Below are 7,490 nucleotides of genomic sequence, written 5' to 3' on the forward strand. Positions count from 1 at the left end.
CTCCTTGTGTCTCATGTCCTGGGGCCAACATGGATACACCAACACTGCAAACAGCAAGGTTCAAAGTCCATGCACATGGAAGAAGCATCTTGCGTTTCATTCCTTATGTCCTGGGCCCATCCTGTGGCCATTTCCTTTTCCTCCTTTCTGTCCTTTGGTGTTTTGCACAAAAAACATTATTTCCATGCTGCCTTCCTAGCAGTTGACCTGGGGTAAATTTCCAGCCAACACAATAATGCCTTTTCTCTTTTGTTGGTTCCTTGTCTGGAAGTGGTTTAATTTCAGTCACATTGTGGTATAATCACATTAACAATAGAATGAGACAATAAATGTCTCAAAGCCCAGCAGGTCATACAGGATGGAGGCATACAAGGGGCTGGAATGTGTCATCTGAAAAAGACAGAACACTTGGAAATCTCCGTCTCCCATCCCCTTGCCTTCACTGTTACGATTCCAGCTGTGTGCGATGTTTTATGATGTTCCTGCATTATGGGGAAATAAAGTTTTGAGTCAGTTTTTGCTTCTGCAGATTTCTTTGCTGTTACAATTATAATGACATTAACAAAAGGGAGGCAAAAAAAAAAAAACCAACCCCACCCAAATTGCAATACAGTTAGGGAAAGTGAAGATCACGGGTAAGCCAAAGATTTCAAAATAAAAATTAATACTAAAAAGGGGGTGGGGGGAGAGAGATCAGGTATGTGGAGATCCCCTTGATATTTCAATTCACATTGCTAGAATCAAAGTTCAGACTTGTCATTGTGGAAAACCTACAACTACCCGTCTCTCTGAACACCTGTGATGAGTAAGACTGAATTGGGACACTTGTTCTGCTTCAATCATGTATTGTGTCTCTGTGTTCTCTGTCTCTTTCTTCTCCCCCCATTTTTCTTCTCCAATGTCTCGGCCTTTCTCCTCTTGCTTCTTCGATCAAATAAATCAAAAGGCTTCCACCTGCAAGTGGATTTAGCCCAGGACCCTCAGAGTCAACAGCTGTTACATCCCCCACTGAGTTCTGTGATCAGGTGTCCTCGCGCTGGAAGCCTCCTTTTTAAATCCTAAAATAGCATTTTTGCACCCGGGGGGCTGAAATTTTGCACAGGACATTGTAGCTCCACTGTTATTTTATTGAATTGCTTCAAAACAGAAAGTCTCCCAAGGGCCAGGCTCTCTGCCATGGAAACAGCTGCCACAGCTCTCCAGGAGTCTGTGCACCACTCAGCAAAGTACAAACCTGCTCCGCACTGAAGTGAGGTCAGACAGTGACAGTAACGCAAATACTTCAGACTATTAACCCTAGGTCTCTTTCTTTCTTTAACCCAGGACATGCCAGTCAACGGTTAGCCATGGCATTATCTTCATCTTAAAATACCTCTCAGTACGTTTAACAGAGGAAGTGAAACCCCCTCCCACCAATGGCTCCCTGTTAAGGAGTTGTTCCATACCTGCCCCTGGAGACTGGTTTTACACCCTTAGAGCTTTTTCTCTTCAAACCCCTTATCCCAATCTATGGGCCAACCTCCGCATTTCAGAGTTTAGCGTTTACTCTCATCACCCTAGTACGGCACTTTCCATGTGAATTGGGCAAAGAAAGTGGGGAAGCTACATGGCTTATGAAAACCAATGCTCTGGGTGAGGCCTGAACTCATAACATCAGCAGTGTTCCCCCCGCCACTAAAACCAGTTGCATCACCGCAGGTGCTTCTTAGGCAAAGTTGGGAAGTAGGCAGTTACCTGTGTCTTTGGTTAGCACCTCTGGGTGGTAACTAAAAGGCTGATGATTCAAATCCAACTGACAATGGAGCTTTTTAGCAATGAGAATCCAGAACATTTTAACAGGAAGAAAATCTCCTCTATTCTCATCTAGCCCCTTTTGACTCCTTCTGCCCGTCTTCTTCCTCCCGTCTCAGTGTCTTTCCTTCCCCATTGGGGACATGCAGAGATTAGCTCTGATCAGTGTGTGTCCCATACAGGGGGAGTGGTCACACTAAAACAGTCAACCTGTGGAACTCTTTGCCAGAGGATTTTGTGAAGGTCAAGACTGTAAGAGGGTTCAGAACAGAACAAGATAAGTGCATGGAGGATAGGTCCATCAATGACTATTAGCTAGGATGGGCAGGGATGGGGTCCCTAGCTTCTGTTAACCAGATGCTGGGAATGGGAAACAGGGGATAGATCACTTGGTGATTATCTGTTTTGTTCATTCCCTCTGGGGCACCTGACATTGGTCACTGGGCTAGATGGACCTTTGGTCTGACCCAGTATGGCTGTTCTTATGTTCCTATGTAACATTGATAATGGGTGGGTATGGGGGAGGGTGTCTGCGTGGTTAAGGGGAGAAAGAATGGAGAACTAACAGTGGGGCCCAGAGAGATTCCCCCACAGACTGGAGACATCCCCTGCTTCCCACCATCACCTAGCTGTGGGAAGAACAACTTGGAATTGCTTGGGGAAGACACTTTTAAAAATGCAAATGTAACATGCTAATTACATTTTAATAAGATCAAAACCTCCTGAAACCAAGTGTCACAATCACTGAAATGAGTTTGTCCTGATATTTTACTGGCTGCAGGCACAAAGGAAGAAAAATTACACTTCCGGTTCAGAGTCAATGCACACACAAGAATCAAAGGGCTTTTTATTCCTTAGGTTCTGCCACCATAAGCTGCTTCCATTTCATTTCAATCCTTTCCCAAGATTTCTCATTGTGCAAAGCAACATTATGCCCTTGTGAGAGACCAGACCAGAGGCTGCATTCATTTAACCTACCAAAAAACAAACAAGCAGAAACATAGATTAGGACCTATGTACTCTCCAGGTTCCTCCAGCCCAACCTTCTGCTGATGCACCTCAACCCACAGCCACGCAGGGTTTGAAGCTTGCATTGCTTAAATTCCATGACACTGAGGGATTTCAGCTCCCCTTTGTCCAGAAGAAACCTTCACCCGACTCCCAACCAGGTTCTTGTCCATGGGATCACTGTAGGGGTCTGGGTCCCTGCTTGTCTATTCTCTCTATCTAGGACAAGCCAGAGTGCCTCTATATAAATCCATGGTATGCCCACATCTTGAATACTGCGTGCAGATGTGGTCACCCCATCTGAAAAAAGGTATATTGTAATTGGAAAAGGTTCAGAAAAGGGCAACAAAAATTATTAGGGATATGGAACAGCTTCCATACGAGGAGTGATTAATAAGACTGGGACTTTTCAGCTTGGAAAAGAGATGATAGAGATCTATAAAACAATGACTGGGTTGGAGAAAGTAAATAAGGAAGTGTTGTTTACTCCTCTTGACACAAGAACTAGGGGTCACCAAATGAAAGGAAGAAGCAGCAGGTTTAAAACAAACAAAAGGAAATATTTCTTCACATAACACACAGTGAACCCGGGGCACCTGGGATTGGCCACTGTGAGAAGACAGGATACTGGTCTAGATGGACCTTTGATCTGACCCAGTGTGGCCGTTCTTATGTTGTGTTCTTATGAACTAGGGTGTATGAGAGTACCTCTGTGGAGCTGCCCTCCTCCTTCCCCTTCTATGCTCTCATGTTTCATTGACTCCAGCCTTTTTTCTATTCATCATCAGCATCATTGTAAACAAGCTGCCCTCGTCTCCTGTCCCCTCAAAGAGACAGTGTCCCCTGTCTTGTGTAAATCACTGATCTCTCTCAGCACTGACTGTCCCGCCGTGTCCTTGCCCTTCAGTCTGTGCTGATGGGACCTTTCCCTCCAATCCTGGAGGATTCTCCCTTCTCCTTCCTCATCAAGCAGCCCAGTGGGTGGGAATCTTAAAAGCACCAAGGTGATTTTGGAGCAGAAACCCCCACAGACCTTCCATGCAATTGGCACTTTGCCCTCACTGCTCAGGATTGAAACTTGTGCAGGGAGACTGATGGGCCACATCCCAGCTGGGCATGAGCAAGCAGCAGGGTAAAAGATGAACTTAGAGATGCTGGGGATTGAACCCAGGGCCTCATACATGCAAAGCATGTGCTCTACCACTGAGCTACATCCCCAAACTGACTTTATCTGCTGGTTGTTACATTCAGAGTCTGCCTCTTTCCAATGCATCCAGTGGCTTACAAGCTTTGTGGGAAGCCCTTTTCCCCCTGATCATGCTCTCGTGGAGGTTGCTGGTTCATAGGGGTCACTTTGCAGAAGGGCCAGATTCTATATGTGGGGGAGAGAGAGTGCCTGCCCTGGACTCGGGGTGCAGAGATATACTCAGCCCCGTCCCCTGCACTGGGAGTGCTGCAATTCCCTGCTGGAAGGTCATAGTGGTGGTGGGCACTGTGAACAGCTCAATCCCTGACCCTGATGGCAGAAGTGGTGTGGGGAACTCCAGCTGTTTCTAGGATCTAGGGTAACCAGATGTCCCGATTTTATACCGACAGTCCCGATTTTTGGGTCTTTTTCTTATATAGGGCCCCCACCCCCTGTCCTGATTTTTCATATTTGCTGTCTAGTCACCCCACTAGGACCTTCTATTTCCACCTGCCTCTAAAGCTCAGCTTTCCCCAGCACATTCACTGCAGTGCAACTGGGTCACTGTTTCCATGGCTCTACAGCAAAGAATCGCTCCCAGTTTCCCTTCTATCTGCAGCATGATTAGCCTGTGTCAGTGGTTAACAAGGTGGATCTAGTTATTCATTCCCCACCTTGACAATTCACACAGTCCCTTTCCTACTCAAATCCCCAGCACCTCAGTGATCCCGGAAGCAGGGGTTGGGTTTGCCCTGAGATTTTCAGGGTTCTTTTTCCTCTCCACCTGGAGTGAACTCAGCCTATTCCCCATCCCAGATATTCCATGAAATAACTGTAGCAGCATAAAGAAAGAGGGGAGGGAACATCTCACGGCCAGGGCTGGAGGTGCCCAGGGCCCCCTGCTTGTCCACTGTTTCCATCGCAGAAGAGGAAGGTTCCATGGAATTTGACACCCTGCTTTGCACAAGGGACAGAGAAAGATCTTGCTGTTCCTGCGTCTGTGCAAAGAAAATTGTGCTTCTGTAGGAAAGAGAGGCGGGAAATGGCCCCACGGTGGGACAATATCCTCAGGATTAAGAGCAAAGGACTCAGGCTGAGAACTGATTTAACTCCACTCATCTGGGATTTAACAGATTGTCTTCCATAGAGAGATTGCAAACTTGTGACATTGCTCCAGACTCTGGGGGTTTGGGCTCCTTTAACTTGTGGTAAAAATGTGAACTTGATTCCAAGAAGGGAGAGTGGAGAAGTCTGAAGCTGACTTTAGTTCCAGGCTAGGGTCTCCTGGGTGGGTGGAAACTTCCTTCGCTGCTCCCAGGGGAGAGCGGCTACTGGTGACATACCAGGGCTGGAATGAAAGGGGAATGTTTCATGGACTTTATGCACACAGGGCCCCACTAACTCTGAATCCTCCACTTCAGCAGGAACTCAGAAAGTCACACCTCGGTCAATGGCAGGACGGGGGTTTGAAAAGAGATTATTTTTTCCTCCTCTTCCTGAGAAAGAAAGTAAGGGCTGGCCACTCAGGTGCAGAATACCACTTTTCCCTCTGGCTGAGGAGCTGGAAACCAGGCACAGAGGGAGCCTGGCCGCACCGCATGATGTAGCAGGGATGCTAACCCAGGTGGGGCTCATGACCCCACATAGCGCCCTCTGCAAGTGTTGCCGCTGAAATTAGGAGAACTCGTGAATTCAAGGCACAGCCAGAAAAAAGCCCAGCACTACACGCCCAGGGTGAAGGGGTGTGCTAAAGCCTGGCATCGAGCCAGAAACCTTCAGATCATCCATCTCATGCACTCTCAGCTGAGCTACTTTGGAAACGACTGGGCCAACCAGGAAGGCTTAATACATGTGCTGCAGCTCATGCTAGGAAGATGTAAATCTGGATGTCACAATGGAGGAACAAAGCAGTGGACTTGGTCCGGAGGCGCAGGCTGGGGTTTCCTATATCCCATTCACTCAAGCCAGCACCTGCCCCCTGACAAGCTGCTGATGGTGACCCCAGGTTGGCCAGAAAGAAGCAGCTGTTCTCGCTGGAACAAGTCCACCCACGGCTCGCAGGCAACTCCCAAACCCACCACAGCACACCATCTTGGCCAGAAAGGAGCCCACTCGGACTAACCATTGCTTATTTTCCTTCCACCCAGAAACCAGCTTCTTCCCCAGGGCTGCAAGTAGCCATCCCTGGGAAGCCAAGAGGCAGACCCAGGATTCTACCTCCCAGCAGCCAACCGCACCGCCCCTGGCTTTGGCAGAACGAACGGTGACGCTCTGCTAACCCCACTGAGGCACTTAGCTTCTGTCCTGCCTTCCTCAGCATGACTTTCCTCTTTCGCCCCATTCTTGCCTCACTCCCTCCTTTGGCAAGTCACGCAAAGGAGGCCAGCCAGAAGAGCCGGCCTCCATAGGCCAACGTCCAAGGGCAGAGGAGGCCAAGCCACAAGGCTCTAAAAGGTGAATGGCCTAGATACTCTAGCTTTCCCCAGCTGACGCCAAGGCGCTTTCTCAGCTCATTTCACCACCTTCTATCCTGCAGGGGTCGGGGTTATCCCAGGGACAGGCCGGTGGCAGAAGGAGGAGCATGTTGCTGGACAGCTAGGGAAAAAGTAATCCAGCATGTTTCTGCCTGGTTTCAAACTGGGGGCCTTTTGCATGTTAGGCAAATGTGATAACCACTACACTACAGAAACTCTGTCACAGAGCTCTGCCCCTCCCTTCAAATGAGCTACAAATTCAATAAAAAATAAGATATTCAAAATGTTAATATACGGGGTGGGACAGCGAAGAAGCTTCTTGCTTGGGGTGCCATTTGGTCTAGGGGAGGCCCTGTATGGGAGAGCAGGAGTTAAGTTTCACATGGCTATTTTCAGGCTGTAATCTGTGGGCACCCTGCTCTGTGGGAGGGATCCCAGGAGCCCAGACTCAGGGCTGGAACAGGCCCCTGATTTAGGGGGTTGCCATTTTATTGCCCTTTCACGCAGTTTTGTGAGATCTTTTTGTAGCTCTTTGCAGTCTGCTTTGGACTTAACTCTCCTGAGTAGTTTTGGATCATCTGCAAATTTTGCCACCTCACTGTTTACCCCTTTTTCCAGATCATTTAAGAATATGCTGAATAGTACTGGTCCCAGTACTGACCCCCTGGGGGACACCACTATTTACTTCTCTCCATTTTTCAAACCTTTTAACCAGTTATTGATCCATGAGAGGACCTTCCCTTTTATCCCAGGACAGGGTAATAGAGCAGAATAGGGTTCATTGGGACGGGGAGTAAATCGAGACCATATCAGGAGGTTGTACAGATTTACTGTCTTTGTGTAAGCGTGTGTCTGAAAAATCAATCTTTGTTGCAAGTAGGTTTTGAACCTCTGCTGGGAAACCTCACTTGATTTTTAGCCCAAGGCCTTAATTACTCGGCCACCACAGCTGTTTCCAAATCAAAGCACCAATTCCAGATAAACTGATAAATAAGCCCAATGCCCAGACTTGAAGTCATCTGAAATTCAAA

At 47.9% G+C, this 7,490-nt stretch overlaps 2 non-coding genes across 2 annotated transcripts; both read right to left on the minus strand.

Moving 5' to 3' along the window:
* Positions 1-3,945: 3,945 nt before the first annotated feature.
* Positions 3,946-4,017, minus strand: TRNAA-UGC (transfer RNA alanine (anticodon UGC)). The gene has a single exon. It is a non-coding gene; the product is annotated as a tRNA-Ala (tRNA).
* Positions 4,018-6,602: 2,585 nt separating this feature from the next.
* On the minus strand, positions 6,603-6,675 carry TRNAV-AAC (transfer RNA valine (anticodon AAC)). Its single transcript has one exon. It is a non-coding gene; the product is annotated as a tRNA-Val (tRNA).
* Between the last annotated feature and the right edge of the window lie 815 nt (positions 6,676-7,490).

This window comes from Lepidochelys kempii, chromosome 28 (assembly GCF_965140285.1).
Source record: "Lepidochelys kempii isolate rLepKem1 chromosome 28, rLepKem1.hap1, whole genome shotgun sequence".
In the NCBI taxonomy this organism is placed as follows: Eukaryota; Metazoa; Chordata; order Testudines; family Cheloniidae; genus Lepidochelys; species Lepidochelys kempii.